At 43.0% G+C, this 12,992-nt stretch overlaps 1 protein-coding gene across 6 annotated transcripts in view; it reads right to left on the reverse strand.

The window, feature by feature from the left end:
• Positions 1-12,992, reverse strand: part of pard3bb (par-3 family cell polarity regulator beta b) — a 920,021-nt gene that overhangs the window by 220,393 nt on the left and 686,636 nt on the right. The gene's annotated exons all lie outside the window — the stretch shown is intronic.

The raw sequence follows: 12,992 nt of genomic DNA on the forward strand, positions 1-12,992 counted from the left end.
TCAACTCATTATTTTGAACATAATAACATCAGTACATTCTCAAAACTTATATGAAGCTTCCCAGAAAATAATTACGGAAGGAAATTCTAATCTCATTATCTCTAGCCGCTTTATCCTGTTCTACAGGGTCGCAGGCAAGCTGGAGCCTATCCCAGCTGACTACGGGCGAAAGGCGGGGTACACCCTGGACAAGTCGCCAGGTCATCACAGGGCTGACACATAGACACAGACAACCATTCACACTCACATTCACACCTACGGTCAATTTAGAGTCACCAGTTAACCTAACCTGCATGTCTTTGGACTGTGGGGGAAACCGGAGCACCCGGAGGAAACCCACGCGGACACGGGGAGAACATGCAAACTCCGCACAGAAAGGCCCTCGCCGGCCACGGGGCTCGAACCCGGACCTTCTTGCTGTGAGGCGACAGCGCTAACCAATACACCACCGTGCCGCCTCGTAAGGAAATTATTTCTGAAATTCAAATTATATTTCATTTGAAGTCGATTTTACTTGTATAGTGCTTTGAACAATATCCACTGCCCTAAAGCAGCTTTACAGAAAACCAGATGTAGATGTTGATCCCTAACGAGAAAACCAGGGGTGACGGGGGCAAGGAAAAAACTCCCCGAGACCACATGAGGAAGAAACCTTGAGAGGACCAGACTCAAAAGGGAACCCCGAGTGGGATATTGGGACTATAAATCATTACTCTTCTATAAATACACACTATAAAATCAATCAGTACTGAGTGTGTTGAAAGTATGTGAAGTTCAGTACAAGTATATTGTTAAGATGAGTGCAGAACCATGTGTATGATTACAGGAACGGTTCTAAAGTACAAGTCTACAGTATCCAGGTGAGACTCTTCACTAAAGCAAGAGGGAGACTTGGGCAGAAATGGTCTTTTTGGGAAGTCTAGTATCTTTAGCGTATCTATGTGAGACCATGATGATGATGATGATACATGCAGTATCATTTATAATTAAGGGGAGTCACAGAGGCTACACAAGCTATTTTCAAATCAATATGAATACATACTGGTAATATTTTCCCCCTCTGTAGCACTTTATCTCACAAGCTTATTGACTGATCAGTGGCATCACTGGAGGCATAAACAAGCAAAATACAGTTCAGAAATCTTGGAAATAGAGACAGAGTCTAATTTTAAATTGTTTGGTGGGACGGATGTGAATATAGCTGTGCACTTAGATATCTGCATGTGAGACGTGGCGATAAAAACTCAGAGAAACTGGAGACTTGTGGAATATTAAAAGAAAACAAGATCAGCTGTGAGCTACTGCTCACTTACGTATCCCCCCGCTCTCGCTTATATCTGAATGCAAGCAATCGAAAGAATAGGACACTTATTATGAATGTCGACTTCAACAAATAATGAACCCTGAAACAAGTAAGTAAAGAGCTGTGTCTCTCCCCAGGGATTTCAAATAGCATCCTGGTAAACTGTCGTTTTGAAATAGCATTTTGCTTCTTGAAATAGCGTCAAAATCCATGCTATACGTTTCAGAAATACATTCAGTCGGTAAACAGGAAGTCGATGTGTGACAGACCTGAAAACGGTACACACAGTACAGAACCCTAAGCTGAAGCTCACTACCAAATATCAAGCACTTGTGATTTGTAGCTGCTGAGAAAAGTGTTAGGAAAATTTTGTAAATCCACGCTATACGTTTCATAAATGCATTCAGTCGGTAGACAGGAAGTCGATGTGCGACAGACCTGAAAACAGTACGCATGGTATAGAACCCCAAGCTGAAGGTCGCTACCAAATATCAAGCGGTTGTGATTTGTAGCTGCTGAGAAAAGTGTTAGGAAAATTTTGTGAATCCACGCTATACGTTTCGTAAATGCATTCAGTCGGTAAACAGGAAGTCGATGTGCGACAGACACAGACCTGAAAATGGTATACACGGTATAGAACCCCAAGCTGAAGCTCACTACCAAATATCAAGCACTTGTGATTTGTAGCTGCTGAGAAAAGTGTTAGGAAAATTTTGTAAATCCACGCTATATGTTTCATAAATGCATTCAGTCAGTAGACAGGAAGTTGATGTGCGACAGACCTGAAAATGGTATACACGGTATAGAACCCCAAGCTGAAGGTCGCTACCAAATATCAAGCGGTTGTGATTTGTAGCTGCTGAGAAAAGTGTTAGGAAAATTTTGTAAATCCACGCTATATGTTTTATAAATGCATTCAGTCAGTAGACAGGAAGTTGATGTGCGACAGACCTGAAAACATGGTATAGAACCCCAAGCTGAAGTTTGGTACCAAGTGGCTATGATTTGTAGTTGCTAAGAAAAAGGGTGCTTCGCACGGACGGGTGGACAGAGGTAAACCAGTATATCCCCGCTCCGAAGGAAGAAAAAAAAAATTCCAAGTCTAATTTTACCTTAAGTAGATTAATAGCAGGATAAGGATGGATTAAATAGGAGCAACTCAAGAGAGGGAGGAAAGAGACCGAGGAAGGCTGAGTAACTCCCCAAAAGACCCATTAACATAACCATCTGTTAGTTTACTCTGTAGCGAAACTGTAGTTGTGCATGTGGGAGAGTGTGTAGAACCAGTGGCATCAAACTTCAACATCTGTACATCGAACATCTGGCCTCAAAAAGTATTTATAGTTTGTTCAAGCATTAGAAACGGAAATAAAGGCTAAAAAACGTGTGAATGGAGTTGTATGGAGTGGCATGAAGCCGACGTTTCACTAAACACGGTACATGTCTCTAAACTATCCTTCCTTCATGCCATCGTGTACGGTTCGTAAAGTTGTTAGCTCAGCTCAGTTATTAAGTTATTAAGTGTGAAAATACTTAGATGAGTAAATTCAGTGAAAGTTCAAGAAGAATTGCCACTGGCTCCGCTCTGCTCTTCTCTGCTGTTTAAGCTTGGTTCCAGCTCCGCAGTTAAAGTACTGCTGTCTGAACGCAAGAGATAAAACAGAAACGCAACAGCGGAAAAACCTCTTCCCGGCTGAGCCGCAACGCACACACACACACACACTTGTGCCACTGGGATCAAGGCTGAGGTGGGTCTATGGGGGCTCTAACCAAGGCTGTACTGTGCATAAACAAAAGTAGAACAGCCGCTTAAATCCATATGGATAGAAAAATGACTGCAGTGGCGAAAAAGCAACAGCATTATTCGGAAACGCAACACATCCTCAAAGGACTGCTACAGATTTCCCTGAGCACTAACTCGCATACCAACTCACTTTTGTTCCCATTCGTGTGCAGCCTGCTTATTAATCCACTGCATTGCACATTAGGAAGCGGGAGACGCTCGTGCCAGCCGAAGAGAGATCTTTACAAATGTAACATCACTGAAGGAAGAAGGCTGAGGATCGCTTTGAGAACAGCGCTGAGAGCATTACCTGCCATCGGCATGCTCTAATATATCAAAGCTATAATTGAGCCTCACATAGTTGAAAGAAATCCAATGGAAGCCATTTCAAAGCAAACCAAATCCTGCCCTTAATTCCCTTTTTATTTGCTCTCCATACTGATGTATGATGTATGACGGGGCTTTTTCTTGAAGAGAAGGTGGATTATTAAAGGCTCTTGTGTCGTGTTCGGTCTCTTATTACATGTTGTATCCTGAGTATATGAGCGAGAAACACACTCAATCCCTCATAGATGGACATCTGAAGAGGCCAACGCTTGGACAAACATCAAGACGAGGAAGGTTTTCTGCAAAGCTGCTTAAACAAGAGAATATTGACTGGGACTGGAAGGTCAAGTCTGTTAGTGGTGTAGATGTACACATCTGCGCCTGTATACACAGGTACACGAACGCCATCACGAGCTGGTTTTTAGCCATGTTGTCTGGACACGGAAGGATTAGCAGCCAGTAGCGGAGACGCTAATGAGATGTGAGGGAAACACTGTGCCTAATTATTGTCCCTCTCACTGCTGTTGTAACCCGTGTGTGTGTGCACGCGCATGTGCGAGTGATCCGTCTCCAACCATCTCCACATGTCGGTAAACACCAGCTGCGTTCGCAACGAATGCTGCGTGAATGAGACACAGAAGAAGGGAATAAAAAGGAATCATGATAATTTGTGTTAATGAGAAAACTGATTCGGAAAGTTTGTTTTGAAGACATGCGCATGTTAAAAGTGGGGAGTATACGGTACGAGAATGTTTATACGCAAAAGGTATGATGATCTGAAGAAGAAGAAAAGACAGTGAACATTATGTAAATCTTGCTGTGGTGATGTTTCTGAATAAACACGACTGGAAAATGGGTGCAGAAGGAAAGAGGAGTTCTTGCCATGATGATTGGCCTACACTGGAGAAGAAGACAAAAGGGTAGGCTAATCAGAACAGATGTGGGTTTATGTTTGCCTTTCTTTGAGTCAGGTCTCTGATGTTTTTAAAGGAACAGTCCACCGTACTTCCATAATGAAATATGCTCTTATCTGAATTGAGACGAGCTGCTCCGTACCTCTCCGAGCTTTGCGCGACCTCCCAGTCAGTCAGACGCAGTCAGACGCGCTGTCACTCCTGTTAGCAATGTAGCTAGGCTCAGTATGGCCAATGGTATTTTTTGGGGCTGTAGTTAGATGCGACCAAACTCTTCCACGTTTTTCCTGTTTACATAGGTTTATATGACCAGTGACATGAAACAAGTTCAGTTACACAAATTGAAACGTGGCGATTTTCTATGCTATGGAAAGTCCGCACTATAATGACAGGCGTACTAACACCTTCTGCGCGCTTCAACAGCGCATTGATATCTGAGCTCCGTATCAATGCGCTGCCGAAGCGCGCAGAAGGTGTTAGTACGCCTGTCATTATAGTGCGGACTTTCCATAGCATACAAAATCGCTACGTTTCAATTTGTGTAACTGAACTTGTTTCATATCACTGGGCATATAAACCTATGTAAACAGGAAAAACGCGGAAGAGTTTGGTCGCATCTAACTACAGCCCCAAAAAATACCATTGGCCATGCTGAGCCTAGCTACATTGCTAACAGGAGTGACAGCGCATCTGACTGCGTCTGACTGACTGGGAGGTCGCGCAAAGCTCGGAGAGGTACGGAGCAGCTCGTCTCAATTCAGATAAGAGCATATTTCATTATGGAAGTACGGTGGACTGTTCCTTTAAGGCCATGTTTTATACTTCACTTTTAACTATTTTTTTTTTAATCAAACAATATCCAGTTGGTCTCTTACACCTACGTAAAGCCTAAGTCACAACTGGACGTATGATTTTTTGGCCGTGCGATTTTTGGCGTTTCCCAAATCGCTGCGGTTTTTTTGTTCGTGGAGAAAGACGCACGTTGGCCATAAGTTTGTCTTGCAACCTGAAAAAAACGTAAGCGCCCATAGAGTTTGTTTGACATGCCAAAGAACCTCTGCGGCCGGTCTGCGGCCAGTCTACGGCTCGAAAATCAGCACATCACACGCGCGCCCTCTGTGCGTTTCTTGCGTTTTTTGCATGCAGACCGGCCATAGGAGCACGTACGGCCGGTTGTGACCGAAGCATAAGACCACTTATGTTGTACAGTTTGGACACAGTAGCACTGACAAAGTGATGCCAAGATTAGCATAATCATTAGCATAGCATAATCAAAGCTATGCTAAGATTAGCACCGACAGTGGCACTGACAAAAAGACGGGAGGTAGCAGAGCTGAAGATGTTCAGACTTTCGTTCGGCGTGACCAAGTCAGACAGGATTAGAAACGAGTATATTAGAGGGACAAGACATGTAGGATGGCTTAGAGACAAAGCGAGATAGAGGCGAGATCGAGACGGTTTGGACACGTACAGAGGAGAGATCCAGGGTATATTGGGAAAAGAATGCTGGAGATGGAGTTGCCAGGTAGAAGGAAAAGAGGAAGAACAAAGATGAGATTTACCGGTATGGATGTGGTGAAGGAGGACATGAGGACGGTTGGTGTGATAGAAGAAGATACGGAGGAGATGGAGGGACATTATCCGCTGTGGCGACCCCTAATGGGAACAGCCGAAAGATGATGATGATGATGATCCAGCTAGTCTCTTTTCTAAGGCAGTAATCTTGCATTTTCTTTAGAAGAAAGCAGCAGACTGGATGTTTTGTAGTGGAGGCAAACACCGACAGCGATACTGAGAGGATACCATGAAGTCCAATGGAAAGCAATTATGATGTCATGAACTGGATGGTGATTTGCAGTCATCACAAGATTAAAAGGTGCTGACTGCAAAGTCATCTGAAATTTTTCCAAGTTGTTTTTCAACTGTGCATGGCATTTTCCTATGTCCCGTAAGAACATAAGACGAGATGTGATTATTTTTGCTGTCCTGAGGGTCGCTTTTCTCCGTTTTGGGACCGTTTTTCCTCCTTCCTGAGGTAAACAGTACGGCCCTACGGAAACAGCCGAACGTGAGGAGCTTGAACTAATTAGCATAACTATGGAACTGCGTCACACCAAGATGGTGAAATGCAGAAAACATCATGACTCTGCATCGACCTCGGAGAGTTCTGAGTCGCAGGTATGTAATCTGTGGTTGATATTCGCGAACAGATCCGTGAAACAAAAGACGAATGAATATATCTTTTCTCTGTTACTGTTTGTGTATTATTGTTTCTTTCTCTTTAAGACCAAACCATTAGGTGTATAACTCCATACTCAGACCCACCAATCCAAGTGCTGCAAATCCTTCGTCAGATTTCGCACCCGTTTCATCCTTCAGCTGATTCCAGCGGTCGATCTGTCCCTTCACGAAAATTCTTGCGGACGACGTTTTGGTTTCCATCGCTTTTCTGGCGCGCTTTCTAGCTGATTCGCTTTCATGCTTTCCTTTTCCGCTGGATTTTAGCAAGCAGGAGAGCAGAATCCGCCATGTTTGCCCATGCCGACTTGGTTTGGTTCAACGTAGGTCAAACACGCCCCACGTTGGTCACATGATACTGTTGCTCACTTGCTTCGGCAATCTCCGGAACTGTAAAACGCGGGACGCTTTTTATCGCGGCTAAACATTTACACAGAAGATACACAGTGTGTGCAGCAGCGAAACATCTCGAAACTCCAACAGCAAGAGAAATAGAACAATTCAACTTTGCAGTCAGCACCTTTAATATTAAAAAGAATCGCTTCCACATCCATAACTATGCTAATCTTAGCATAGCTAACCTTCAGTAATGGTACCTAATCAAGGTGAATAGAAGAAAAAAAAAAACCTACGCTCTCTTCTTTGCAAATTTTGCATTTGTTTGGTTTACATCAAGCATACTTTCAGCATGCAAACACAGGATAAGCGCGGAGAAAATTGGGCTTTTGATGAAAAATTGCGTCAGAGATGAAGGAGGGATACCAACATAAATGTAGCATTTAAAAAAAACCTTATCTATAACCAGCCACTAATGACTATCAGTGCAGGAAAGGCAAAACCAAGCCTAAAGACATAAACTAGAGGTTAAATACGTGTTTATTTCTCAGCTTCTATTTCACCCATATATTGCTTTATGCTCAAGCAGATCTCGGTGGAAAGCAAGGAGAAGGCACAGGTGGCGTGTGGCTGTGGTAGAATAAATGCATTGTGTGTGTTAGTTTGAGACTGCTGTTCCTCAACTGTGCTGTATCTGTCAGAGGCAGCCTGTTCACACTGAGCATAATGAGCAACATCTCTGTTCTGTTACACTTTCCTCCCTTCCCCTCTCTCTCTCTAACAGGATGGCCAATTAAACTGGTGTTAGAGAATGGGAAACACATGACAAGGACACAGATGCTCACTTAACCCCTCATTTCCCATTCCTCCATCACAACGGACACACAACAGCAACGAATAAAACAACACTCATGACAGCACAGTCCAGCACAGAGATGACATTGCATAGAGTTGATAGCACGCCCACACAGGACAGAGCACGGAGATTCTAGCACATTAACGCAGCAGTGCTTAGAGAGTAAATGCAGCAGAGCACATTCTGTCCAGTTAACAAAGCACATTTACACAGTGCACAGCACAGAGATGATGGAGTAGAATTACATAGTGCCGAGCACAGAGACGACACAGCACATCTACACTGTGTATAGCACAGAGAAGACAACACATGTATGTATATGTAGCGCAGTGACAACACAGCACAGACAACAGACACAGAAGAAAACAGCAAAACAACAGAGAAGGGAGAACACAGCCACAGAGCATAGCACACGGGCAACACAGCGCAACGCAGAGTTTAGCTGATACAGTCCAAGTGCATAAAGCACAGCACAAACAGCATATCTACACAGAGTATAGAGACAAACACAGCAGAGCACAGAGATAACACAACAAACAATCACAGCAGAGTCAACACGGCACATATAAAAACAGCAGAGCGGAGATAACACGACAAACAAGCACAGCAGAGTCAACATGACACAAACATAGCAGAGCACAGCAGAGTCAACACGGCACATATAAACAGAGCAAAGCAGAGACAAGACAACACGTACAAACAGCAGAGCACAGAGATAACACAAGAAACAAGCACATCAGAGTCAACACGGCACACATAAAACACAGCAGAGATAACACAACAAACATGCGCAGCAGAGTCAACGTAACACAAACATAGCAGAGCACAGCAGAGTCAACACGGCACATATAAACACAGCAGAGCTAACACAACAAACATGCGCAGCAGAGTCAACATAACGCAAACATAGCAGAGCACAGCAGAGTCAACACCGCACATATAAACACAGCAGAGATAACACAACAAACATGCGCAGCAGAGTCAACATAACGCAAACATAGCAGAGCACAGCAGAGTCAACACCGCACATATAAACACAGCAGAGATAACACAACAAACATGCGCAGCAGAGTCAACATAACACAAACATAGCAGAGCACAGCAGGGTCAACACGGCACATATAAACACAGCAGAGCTAACACAACAAACATGTGCAGCAGTGTCAACATACCACAAACACAGCAGAGCACAGCAGAGTCAACACGGCATATATAAACACAGCAGAGATAACACAACAAACATGCGCAGTAGTCAGCATAACACAAACATAGCAGAGCACAGCAGAGTCAACACCGCACATATAAACGGAGCAAAGCAGAGACAAGAAGACACATACAAACAGCAGAGCACAGAGATAACACAACAAACAAGCACATCAGAGTCAACACAGCACATATAAACAGAGCAAAGCAGAGACGACACGTACAAACAGCAGAGCACAGAGATAACACAAGAAACAAGCACAGCAGAGTCAACAAGGCACATATAAACACAGCAGAGCTAACACAAGAAACAAGCACAGCAGAGTCAACATACCACAAACATAGCAGAGCACAGCAGAGTCAACACCGCACATATAAACACAGCAGAGATAACACAACAAACATGCGCAGCAGAGTCAACATAACACAAACATAGCAGAGCACAGCAGAGCACAGAGATAACACAACAAACATGCGCAGCAGAGTCAACATTATACAAACATAGCAGAGCACAGCAGAGCACAGAGATAACACAACAAACATGCGCAGCAGAGTCAACATAACACAAACATAGCAGAGCAGAGAGATAACACAACAAACATGCGCAGCAGAGTCAACATAACACAAACATAGCAGAGCACAGCAGAGTCAACACGGCACATCTAAACAGAGCAAAGCAGAGACAAGATGACACATACAACCAGCAGAGCACAGAGATAACACAACAAACAAGCACATCAGAGTCAACACGGCACATATCAACAGAGCAAAGCAGAGACGACACGTACAAACAGCAGAGCACAGAGGTAACACAAGAAACAAGCACAGCAGAGTCAACACGGCACATATAAACACAGCAGAGCTAACACAAGAAACAAGCACAGCAGAGTCAACACGGCACATATAAACACAGCAGAGCTAACACAAGAAACAAGCACAGCAGAGTCAACACGGCACATATAAACACAGCAGAGCTAACACAAGAAACAAGCACAGCAGAGTCAACACGGCACATATAAACACAGCAGAGCTAACACAAGAAACAAGCACAGCAGAGTCAACATACCACAAACACAGCAGAGCACAGCAGAGTCAACACCGCACATATAAACACAGCAGAGATAACACAACAAACATGCGCAGCAGAGTCAACATAACACAAACATAGCAGAGCACAGAGATAACATAACAAACATGCGCAGCAGAGTCAACATAACACAAACATAGCAGAGCACAGCAGAGTCAACACAGCACATATAAACACAGCAAAGCAGAGACAAGATGACACATACAAACAGCAGAGCACAGAGATAACACAACAAACAAGCACAGCAGAGTCAACACGGCACATATAAACAGAGCAGAGCACAGAGATAACACAACAAACAAGCACAGCAGAGTCAACACGGCACGTGTAAATACAGCAAAGCAGAGACACCACGGCCCATATAAGAGTAGAGGGGACACAGCCAATCCACACACTGCACAGAGATGGTACAGCACAGACTGCCTATAGTGCTAGTCAAAGCTAACATCAGAACTACAGACTAAAAAATTGAAATAGAAGGCCTATTATGCTCCTTATATTAAAAAATTATTTGCCGAAGGCAAGGTGACTTCAATTTCATCCCGGTTATTATTCACCGATATTCACTGAGCCTGAGGCGGATCATTGTTTTAGTATCAATACACAAGTGATTATTTAAAAAAAAAAAAAGATAAAAAATAATTTCAAAATTCATAAACAGCATGCAAATATAAAGGCGCAGTGCAGACCTGTCTCACTTATCTATGCCGAGTCACATAAAATACTTTGTTTTTAAATGGATAAAATAAATCACAATTCCACCTTACCTTTGAATAGTTTTAGACCAAACTCCGTAGCCTCTTTAATGCTTTTAGCAACAGCATTTTCTTTCATCGTTTGTAATTCTTCCTCACTTACAGTGACAAAGTGATTGGCCGCCATTTTGCCGAGTCATTCGAGGTGATTGTTGAGAAATAGTCCTAATTTCTCGACCAATCAACATGCGTAATTTTCTATAATCACCTCCATAGTTATACTAAAGGCTTTTAAAGGGGAACTGAAGTCATTTTTAAACTTGCTTTATTTCTTAATTAACGTGTTTTTCAATTACATCTTTGATTTTATTAACCTTATATCGTGACTCGTATTGGCATATTATATTACACTTATCAGCTTTTTCGGTTTTTAGCCATGCTGAATGTAGTTCGTTTGGTCCACAGCAGGCGTCGCTTATCCACGCGATCTTCATGAGACTTGTGCGAGACTTCAAACGTGAAGTGTCAGCGCCGCCATTTTGAAAACTGTTTACACAGCGGCCAGATCGCCATATCATTCCAATTCAGATTAATTTTGAGATTTGCCAGCTTCATCAGTGATGAGATTATTCCATACGACTTTGAACCAACGTGGAGTAGAGGAGGAGAGTTGGAAAGACGACAAGATAAGGATGAGTCCGTCACGCTGGTATTTATATCATTACTGTCGCACAACTAAAACGTGCCAGATCAGGCAGCTGGTGGGTTTTCAAAAATAATAAATACATGCATTTATTTTTTTCGCGGTCCAAATCTTGCGCTCTGATTGGCTGGCAAGCGGGTCCGTATCCTACGGTACGGACCCCAGTTACGGACCCTGGTTATGGACCTCTGGCGACTCGCTTGTTCACAACAACAACAACAACAACAAACATAGTAGAATTTTTTGTCAACATTTATCTTTTTTTTTATAAGATTTATTTATAAGATTATCAAAAATCTTATAAATTTTTGCCAGCATTTCTCAGGAGAATAGCATTAATTTTACAACATGGATAGCGATAACGACAGTGTTCACAGCGAAAGCGAGTTTTACTACCCTGAGGAAGAAGAAATAAAAGAAAACATTTCAGGAGAAAGCTAAAAACCTCGAACTAATTGCTATCGCCGAGCAAAAACATGGCTGAATCCTGAATGACTCCTATTTGTATAAATAGGGAACTACATAGGCAGCAAAATGTAGTTTTTTTCCTGCCATGGAAGTGCACTTGTATACCGAGGAGGAAGCAATTTGCATTACAGCTGTGAATGAGGATTCAAAATGGCAGCTCGGCTCGGTTTTCCCTTTCGGGCACTCTCGTTTTCTGTTAGAATTTGGTAAAGAAAAAAAGAAATATATAATTTTCAGGGATGCAAATGGCGCACCTTTTGGTGGATGCCACCTTTTTCACGGCTGAATCGTGCAGATCCGATTTTTTTTTTAGGGGGTGCGTTGGAGTGTCTGATTATAATTTCATCAAAGTAAATTCTGTATATAAGCAAATGCCATTACAGTCCATGAAACATAGGAAGTATGAGAAGAAAACAGTAAATCAGAAAGCTGCGCACATATGCGCAGCTTTCGTGCAAATGTACGCAGCTTTCTGATTTACTGTTTTCTTCTCATACTTATACTTCCTACGTTTCATGGACTGTCACGGCATTTGCTTATTTAGTAATTTTAATACAGAATTTACTTTGAAATTATAATCAGACACTCCAACGCCCCCCCCCCCAAAAAAAATCGGATCTGTGCGATTCAGCCGTGAAAAAGGCAGCATCTGCCAAAAGGCGCGCCGTTTGCATCCCTGAATTTTACCAGCCTTGAATACTGACTTCGGCCCAGAGGGCCTCGGTCAGTACTTTCAAGACCTTGGTCACGGTATTCCACGATACGGACCTCTCAGCTGGTAAATAACATATGATAAATACATTGAGCGCATTTCCCACATAATCCTCACTAAGGTTTTGGACAGCACTACAAAATGGCGTCCCCACTAGATCATGTCCTATATAGTGAGCAGGGAGCGATTTCGGGCACAGGGAAAACTTCTGGCTTGATTACATCAGCATTCGAAAGAGGGCGCGTGCGTCTTTTGACAACGTTAGCAGATGTCGGTCACTTTGATTTCCGCTGTACGTTTTACTTCCGTCCTACGATGTCTCGCACAGGTCTCAGCGAATCTCGTTTACGGCCATTGCTTTGACATA

Source organism: Neoarius graeffei, chromosome 9 (assembly GCF_027579695.1).
Source record: "Neoarius graeffei isolate fNeoGra1 chromosome 9, fNeoGra1.pri, whole genome shotgun sequence".
NCBI lineage: Eukaryota > Metazoa > Chordata > Actinopteri > Siluriformes > Ariidae > Neoarius > Neoarius graeffei.